This window comes from Salvelinus alpinus, chromosome 13 (assembly GCF_045679555.1).
Source record: "Salvelinus alpinus chromosome 13, SLU_Salpinus.1, whole genome shotgun sequence".
Lineage (NCBI taxonomy): Eukaryota > Metazoa > Chordata > Actinopteri > Salmoniformes > Salmonidae > Salvelinus > Salvelinus alpinus.
This window is the reverse complement of record NC_092098.1, coordinates 7,196,774-7,204,598: the sequence shown is the minus strand read 5'-3', so window position 1 is coordinate 7,204,598 and position 7,825 is coordinate 7,196,774. Positions and strand designations below refer to the sequence as shown.

General features: G+C 45.7%; 1 long non-coding RNA gene across 1 annotated transcript; it reads left to right on the top strand.

Annotated features, from left to right (window-relative positions):
- The first annotated feature begins 652 nt into the window (after nucleotides 1–652).
- On the top strand, nucleotides 653–1,314 carry LOC139536656 (uncharacterized). Its single transcript, XR_011667367.1, has 2 exons — nucleotides 653–749; nucleotides 842–1,314. It is a non-coding gene; the product is annotated as an uncharacterized lncRNA (long non-coding RNA).
- Nucleotides 1,315–7,825: the final 6,511 nt, after the last annotated feature.

Sequence of the window (7,825 nt, the reverse complement as noted above, 5' to 3'; positions counted from 1 at the left end):
CTCCATTACTGGGATGGATCTGTGCTGCTGGTTTTCAAACACGTGGTTTCCATTCCAGCCATTATTATGAGCCGTCCTCCCCTCAGCAGCCTCCACTGATATAGTTATATGTCTGTCATATTGAGGTGTCTGGCTATAAGTTAAACCTGATCAATCAAATGAATAGGTGTAAGCAATTATGGTATTTCCAAATGCCCTTAACTAGGTGTCTTCTCTAGACAGACAGTGGGGGGGGGGGGGGGGAAGAAAGGATGAAAAAGAGAGAGAGGTGGGAAGAGAGTGGAAGACAGACAGAGAGAAACAGAGAGAGAAAGACAGCAGTGCAAATGTACTTAGACTTGAGTATTTCAACAACTCTTCTCTTCCAACTTGTTAGGTAATCATATCTACCTACGGGGGAAGGATGGCCAGCCACAACGGGAGGGTGATTTTTACTGAGGAGGAGAAGGAGGCCGTGCTGACCGAGATGCATGCTGGTCATTTCGGAGTGAAGCGCATGATTGCCAAAATCAACCTACGCTTCTTCTGGGCAAGTGAAATAACCTTTTGTTTATCAATCACATTCTATTATATCAGATATTATTATGATTTCAATGAATGTCATATCAGAGAGCACAACAATGTTTCAATTTGTCACTTTTTTGCTTAAAGGTCAGTACCCTGTCTAGCCTGCCAGAAGATTGAGAGGGCGAAGACTGTGGCACCGGAGTTGAAGCCCATCAACGTTTTTTCACCATGGCACATGATCGGTAAGTGACCCAATTCAAATTTGAAGTGTAATTTGCTTGTTTACGTCTCTGTCTCCTACCCTGTTCCCTTTAACTCTGCTCCTGTTCTCCAGGAGCTTGGGGTTCTGCCCAACACCCAGACGTGGATCCACCTGATGACCTTCATTACCAACAACCCACCAACTTTCCATTACATCATCTACAGCTACTGTTGTTGTCGTTATCTGCTAAGAAGGTTTTCTTGCTCTATCATACCAGGCACATAATATGTGAGAAACACAGATTAACTAAAAAGATGAGCACTGCAAACACTCAGATCAAAGAGAGCAGCAGTGTCTGGACTTTGTAGTCTCCCTCTTCAAGTCCCCCTTCTGAGACTGACTGTCTGTTGAGAACAAGTGACAGGCAGAACCTCCCACCCACACAGCAACCACCTCCTCTCTATTCCACACACCAGAATTCAGTATTTTAGTCTATGATTGTCATGTGAGTGCACAAAAAAAAAAAAAATCGGTGAAAATAAATTAATGACACAACTGTACCAAAAACGATGTAAGTTTATGTATTAAAATCTTAAATATTTCCAGGTTGGTTTTCACAGCTGTTTCACAGGGTGTTCATTGTTGTAATGTATCCTTTGATGGTATTTATTTGTTCCACATTATTCATTGTTGTATCTTAGGACCTACAATAGAGACATATATATTAAACCACAAGAGTGTGATAATGAGCTACGCGAGATATATAAAAACAAAACATCATAATAGAGGACGACTGAAATTATATTATTTCAGTGTAGATAAGGGAAGGGCAGGTTAAAATAAAAACATGACAGCCAGACAAGCCAGTTATTGAATCAATCTGATTTGCTTATGAATGGAGTGGAAATGATCTGAATTCATGATCTGTAAGGTAAATAACTTTAATGTGTCAAGCAGATTACACGTTTTCTTTACGAAATGTTTAAGACATGGATTTCATGTTGTAATGATAACAAGGTACCCAAAAGTAGTTCAAAATGAATGTTTTCATTTTATTAGCTAAACAAAACTTGTTTAAAAAGCAAAATTGTCGAAGAAATCCGCCTTGTTTGCATAGTGAGGATGAAAAGAACATAATTTAGGCTGTAATGATCTCCAAAATTTTAATTATTAGGTCATCACACCATTGATATAGAAACAGACGCTAATAGTAAATCGAATCCCATTGTGACGTAGAGGGGGACATTATTTGGCCCTAACATTATACATTGGGTTAGGGCCCGGGAAGAGCCTGGTTTTTCATCAATAACTAGGGTACGTTCAGGGTTCGGGTATCACTAAATTGATCACTAACATTTTGAAGCTGAGCCATTTGCGCGTGCTCTGCTGTGCAGTACGGTCATGTCTGACTAAGATTATAACATGGTGTCAGAAGTGCTTATTTCATAGAAAATAATTATGTTCCTTTGAGTTTTGTCGGGAGTTTGGAATGACGATGAGTAGCTAACAGCTAACTGCTCTCTCATGTCTTTTCATTGAGCAGCCCAAGCGGTGCCATTGCTATGGATACTAACAGACTCAGAGCTAGCTGCGCACAGGGAGGAAGTGACATACGCGGGAGCAGCTAATGGATTTACTAACGGAGGAAGTTATTTCGGATTTCGGGCAAAGCCTTAAATTTGGCAGAAGCCATCGGACCTGAGTAAATTAGGGCCTGAATGGCACGGGCTCTGGCTTAAAATTCATGCCCGTGAAGGGCTCTACCATGGCCGACGTGAGTAAGTCATTTAAGCTCGTTGACCCTCGCAAGGCAGCCTTGCCCAGATGGCATCCCAACCCGCATCGTCAGATCATGTGCAAACCAGCAAGCTGGAGTGTTTAAGGACATATTAAATCTCTCCATATCCCTGTTGTCCCCACTTGCTTCAAGATGTCCACCATTGTTCCTGTACCCAAGAAAGTGAAGGTAACTGAACTAAATGACTATCGCCTCGTAGCACTCACTTCTACCATCATGAAGTGCTTTGAGAGGCTAGTTTTAACGACCATATCACCTCCACCTTACCCGACAACCTAGACAAATATCTATGTAAGAACGCTGTTCATCGACTACAGCTCATCCTTCAACACCATAGTGTCCTCCAAGCTCATCACTAAGCTCAGGGCCCTGGGTCTGAATCTCTCCATGTGCAACTGGGTCCTGGACTTCCTGACGGGCCGACCCCAAGTGGTGAAAGTAGGCAACTACACCTCCGCCACGCTGATCCTCAACACGGGCCCCACAGGGGTACGTGCTCAGCCCAATGACTGCATGGCCACACAGGTCTCCAACTCAATCATCAAGTTTGCTTATGACACAACAGTGGTAGGCCTGATTACCAACAATGACGAAACAGCCTACAGGGAGGAGGTAAGAGCCCTGGCGGAATGGTGTCAGGAAATAACCTCGCGTCAATGTCAACAAAACGAAGGAGCTGATCGTGGACTACAGAAGACAACAGAGAGAGCACGCCCCCATCCACATCAATGGGGCTGCAGTGGAGAAGGTCAAAAGCTTCAAGTTCCTCGGTGTGCACATTACTGACGACCGGAAATGGTCCCTTCACACAGACAGTGTGATGAAGAAGACGCAATAACGCATCTTCAACCTCAGGAGGCTGAAAAAAATTGTCTAGGACCCTAAGACCCTCACAAACTTCTGCAGGTGCACCATTGAGAGCAAACTGTATCCACCCCTGGTACGGAAATTGCACCATACGCAACCGCAGGGCTCTCCAGAGGGTGGTGCAGTCAGCCCAACACATCATCAGGGGCACTCTGCCTGCCCTCCAGGACTCTACAGCACCCCGGTGTCACAGGAAGGACGAGAAGATCATCAAGGATTTTAGCCACCCGAGCCTGTTCACCCCGCTAACATCTAAAACAAGATGGGCAACTGGCGGCCCCCTTTTGAAGCCCATTGGATCAATAAAAAATAATCCGAATTTGAACTCAGTCGAATTTGAACTCAAGTCACTGTTGCAAGTTGGAATAGTAGAAAACATGTCAGTCACTGATAGTCACTCAATTAGCGGCCAGCTATCTAAATTTTGGAATCATGGTCGAATGGCCACCATTGATTTTGTTTATTTACTTAACTAAGCAAGTCAGTTAAGAACAAATTATTATTTACAACGACAGCCTAGGAACAGTCGGTTAACTGCCTTGTTCAGAGGCAGAACGACAGATTTACCTTGTCAGTTCAGGGATTCGATCTAGCAACCTTTCAGTTGCTGGACCAACGCTCTAAGCACTAGGCTAATTTCCACCCCAGTTTCACTCAGATATCATATTAAAAACCTACAAAATGTCTCTCCAACCCATGGCAAAGTGAGAAAAATTGCAGCAAGCTTGCTTTAATCAATCTAATGTATTTATAAAGCCCTTGTTACATCAGCTGATGTCACGGAAACCCAGCTTAAAACCCCAAACAGCAAGCAATGCAGATGTAGAAGCACGGTGGCTAGGAAAACTCCCAAGGCCAGAACCTAGAAAGAAACCTTGAGAGGAACCAGGCACTGAGGGGTGGCCAGTCCTCTTCTGGCTGTGCCGGGTGGAGATTATAACAGAACATGGCCAAGATGTTCAAACATTCACAGATGACCAGCAGGGTCAGATAATAATAATAAAGTGGTTGATGAGGGTGCAACAGGTCAGCACCTCAGGAGTAAATGTCAGTTGTCTTTTCATAGCTGATCATTCAGAGTTAGAGACAGCAGGTGTGGTAGAGAGAGAGTCCAAAACAGAAGGTCTGGGAAAAGGTAGCACATCCTGTGAACAGGTCAGGGTTCCATAGCCGCAGGCAGAACAGTTGAAATTGGAGCAGCAGCATGACCAGGTGGACTGGGGACAGCAAGGACTCATCAGGCCAGGTAATTCTGAGGCTCAGGTCCTCAGAGAGAAGAGAGAGAGAAAGAGATAGAGAAAGAGAGAAAAAGAGAGAGAATTAGAGGGAGCATACTTAAATTCACACAGGACACCAAATAAGACAGGAGAAATACTCCAGATATAACAGACTGACCCTAGCCCCACGACACATAAACTATTGGAGCATAAATACTGGAGGCTGAGACACGAGGGTTGGGGAGACACTGTGTCCCTGTCTGACGATACCCCCGCACAGGGCCAAACAGGCAGGATATAACACCACACACTTTGCCAAAGCACAGCCCCCACAACACTAGAGGGATATCTTCAACCATCAACCCTGAGATAAGGCCGAGTATAGCCCACAAAGATCTCACACAAGGCAGAACCGGAGGGGGGCGCCAACCCGGACAGGAAGATCATGTCGGTGACTCAACCGACTCAAGTGATGCACCCCTCCTAGGGACGGCTTGGAAGAGCACCAGAAAGCCAGTGACTCAGCCCCCGTGTAATAGGGTTAGAGGCAGAGAATCCCAGAGGAGAGGGGAACCGGCCAGGCAGAGACAGCAAGGGCGGATCGTCCCTCCAGTGCATTTGCGTTCACCTTCACACCCCTGGGCCAGACTACACTCAATCATAGGACCTACTGAAGATATGAAAGATGTAAGAATGAAACAGTGCTGAGGTCACCAAGCGCAACATAGCTTCAGTGTAAATCAGCTAGAAAGATGTGTCACCAGTGAGTAATTGTCTCTGGCCCCCTCCCAGTTAGGGGGAGTGATGAGCTCTACAGCAGAGTCTCACAACTCAATCGCTGGTTGAAAACTGTTTTCTGCCCCTCCCAAAAGATAGAATTTGTAGATAATTGGCCCTCTTTCTGGGACTCACCCACAAACAAGGTCATGCCTAGCCTGCTGAGGAGTGACGGACTCCATCCTAGCTGGAGGAGTGCTCTCATCTTATCTATAAACATAGACAGGGCTCTAACTCCCTTAGCTCCTCAATTAGATAGGGTGCAGGCCAGGCAGCAGGCTGTTAGCCACCCTGCCAGCTTAGTGGAGTCTGCCACTAGCATAGTCAGTGTAGTCAGCTCAGCTATCCCCATTGAGACCGTGTCTGTGCATCGATCTATGTTGGGCAAAACTAAACATGGCAGTGTTCGCCTTAGCAATCTCACATCTCCGAGGTCCTTCAAAGTTTTATTTGAGACGACTGTACAACCATCAAGATTAACTGTCAGATCCAACCTATACTCTCTACACTCGCCAGTTTTAGCCTTAGCCAGCACCATCTTCAGATTAGCCATAACGTCGGTAGCCCTGCCCCCAGGTAAACAGTGTATGATCGCTGGATGTTACTAATACTACGGGTAATGTAGCCATTGACTAGGGTGTTCAATTTGTCAGAGCTAATGGTTGGAGGCTTCGGCGTCTCAGACCCCGTAACGGGTGGAGGAGAGACCAGAGAAAACTCTGACTCTGACTCCGACTCGTTGCTTTGATACGGCAACATTTTCTCTACGCCCCATAGCAAAATGTGTAAATTGCATAAAACCTTTTTTATTTATCCCCACTGTCAATAGGGGGGCTGCTACAATGTTTTGCTCGCTATGTGGTGGGGGGTATGTACATCTGGATACGCAGACCCGCGAGAAACCTCAGCCTCTCATGTTAAGTTCAGATTTTTTTGTGGTCCCCACCCCCATCAAAGTTGCCCATCTCTGATCTAGGAGGAGGAGACAGTACAGGTGCATCAAAGCTGGGACCGAGAGACTGACAATCAGTTTCTATCTCAAGGTCATCAGACTGTTAAACAGTCACCAATAGCCGGCCTCCGCCGAGTATTCTCTTAAGAACTTTAGTCACTGTTACTAGCCGGCTACCACCAGGTACTCTACCCTGTGCATTAGAGACTGCTTTGCCCTATGTGCATAAATCAGAGAATGGCCCTCTGATTGGACACGATTCGGAAAGGCACGCACCTGTCTATATAAGGTTCCACAGTTGACAATGTCAGGGCAAAAAAAACAAGCCATGAGGTCGAAGGAATTGTCCGTAGAGCTCCGAGACAGGATTGTGTCGAGTCACAGATCTGGGGAAGGGTACCAAAACATTTTTGCAGCAGAGTGGCCTCCATCATTCTTAAATGGAAGAAGTTTGGAACCACCAAGGCTCTTCGTAGAGCTGGCCGCATGGTCAAACTGAGCAATCGGGGGAGAAGGGCCTTGTCAGGGAGGTGACTAAGAACCCGATTGTAACTCTGACAGAGCTCCTCTGTGGAGATGTGAGAACCTTCCAGTAGGACAACCATCTCTGCAGCACTCCAACAATCAGGCCTTTATGGTAGAGTGCCCAGACGGAAGACTCTCCTCAGTAAAAAGGCACACGTTTGCCAAGAGGCACCTAAAGACTCTTAGACCATGAGAAACAAAATTCTTTGGTCTGATGAAACCAAGATTGAACTCGAAGGCCTGAATGCCAAGCATCACGCCTGGAGGAAACCTGGCACCATCCCTACGGTGAAGCACGGTGGTGGCAGCATCATGCTGTGGGAATGTTTTTCAGTGGCAGGGATTGGGAGACTAGTCAGGATCGAGGCAAAGTTGAAAATAATAAATTACAGAGAGATCCTTGATGAAAACCTGCTCCAGAGTGCTCAGGACGTCAGACTGGGGCAAAGATTCACCTTCCAACAGGACAACGACCCTAAGCAAACAGCCAAGACAATGCAGGGGTGGCTTCGGGACGTCTTTGAATGTCCTTGAGTGGCCAAGCCAGAGCCCGGACTTGAACCCGATCGAACATCTCTGAAAATAGCTGTGCAGCGACGCACCCCATCCAACCTGACAGAGATTGAGAGGTAGGCAGAGAAGAATGGGAGAAACTTCCCAAATACAGGTGTGCCAAGCTTGTAGCGTCATACCTAGAAGACTTGATGCTGTAATCGCTGCCAAAGGTGCTTCGACAAAGTACTGAGTAAAGGGTCTGAATGCTCATGTAAATGTGATATTTCAGTTTTTATTTGTAATAAACTTGCAAAAATTCCTAAAAACCTGTTTTTGCTTCATCATTATAGGATAGTGTGGGTAGATTGATGAGAGAAAAAAAACTATTCAATCAAATTTAGAATAAGTCTGTAATGTAGCAAAATGTTGAAAAGGTCAAGGGGTCTGAATACTTTATTTATTTGTTCCGGACTCTGACATTGCTC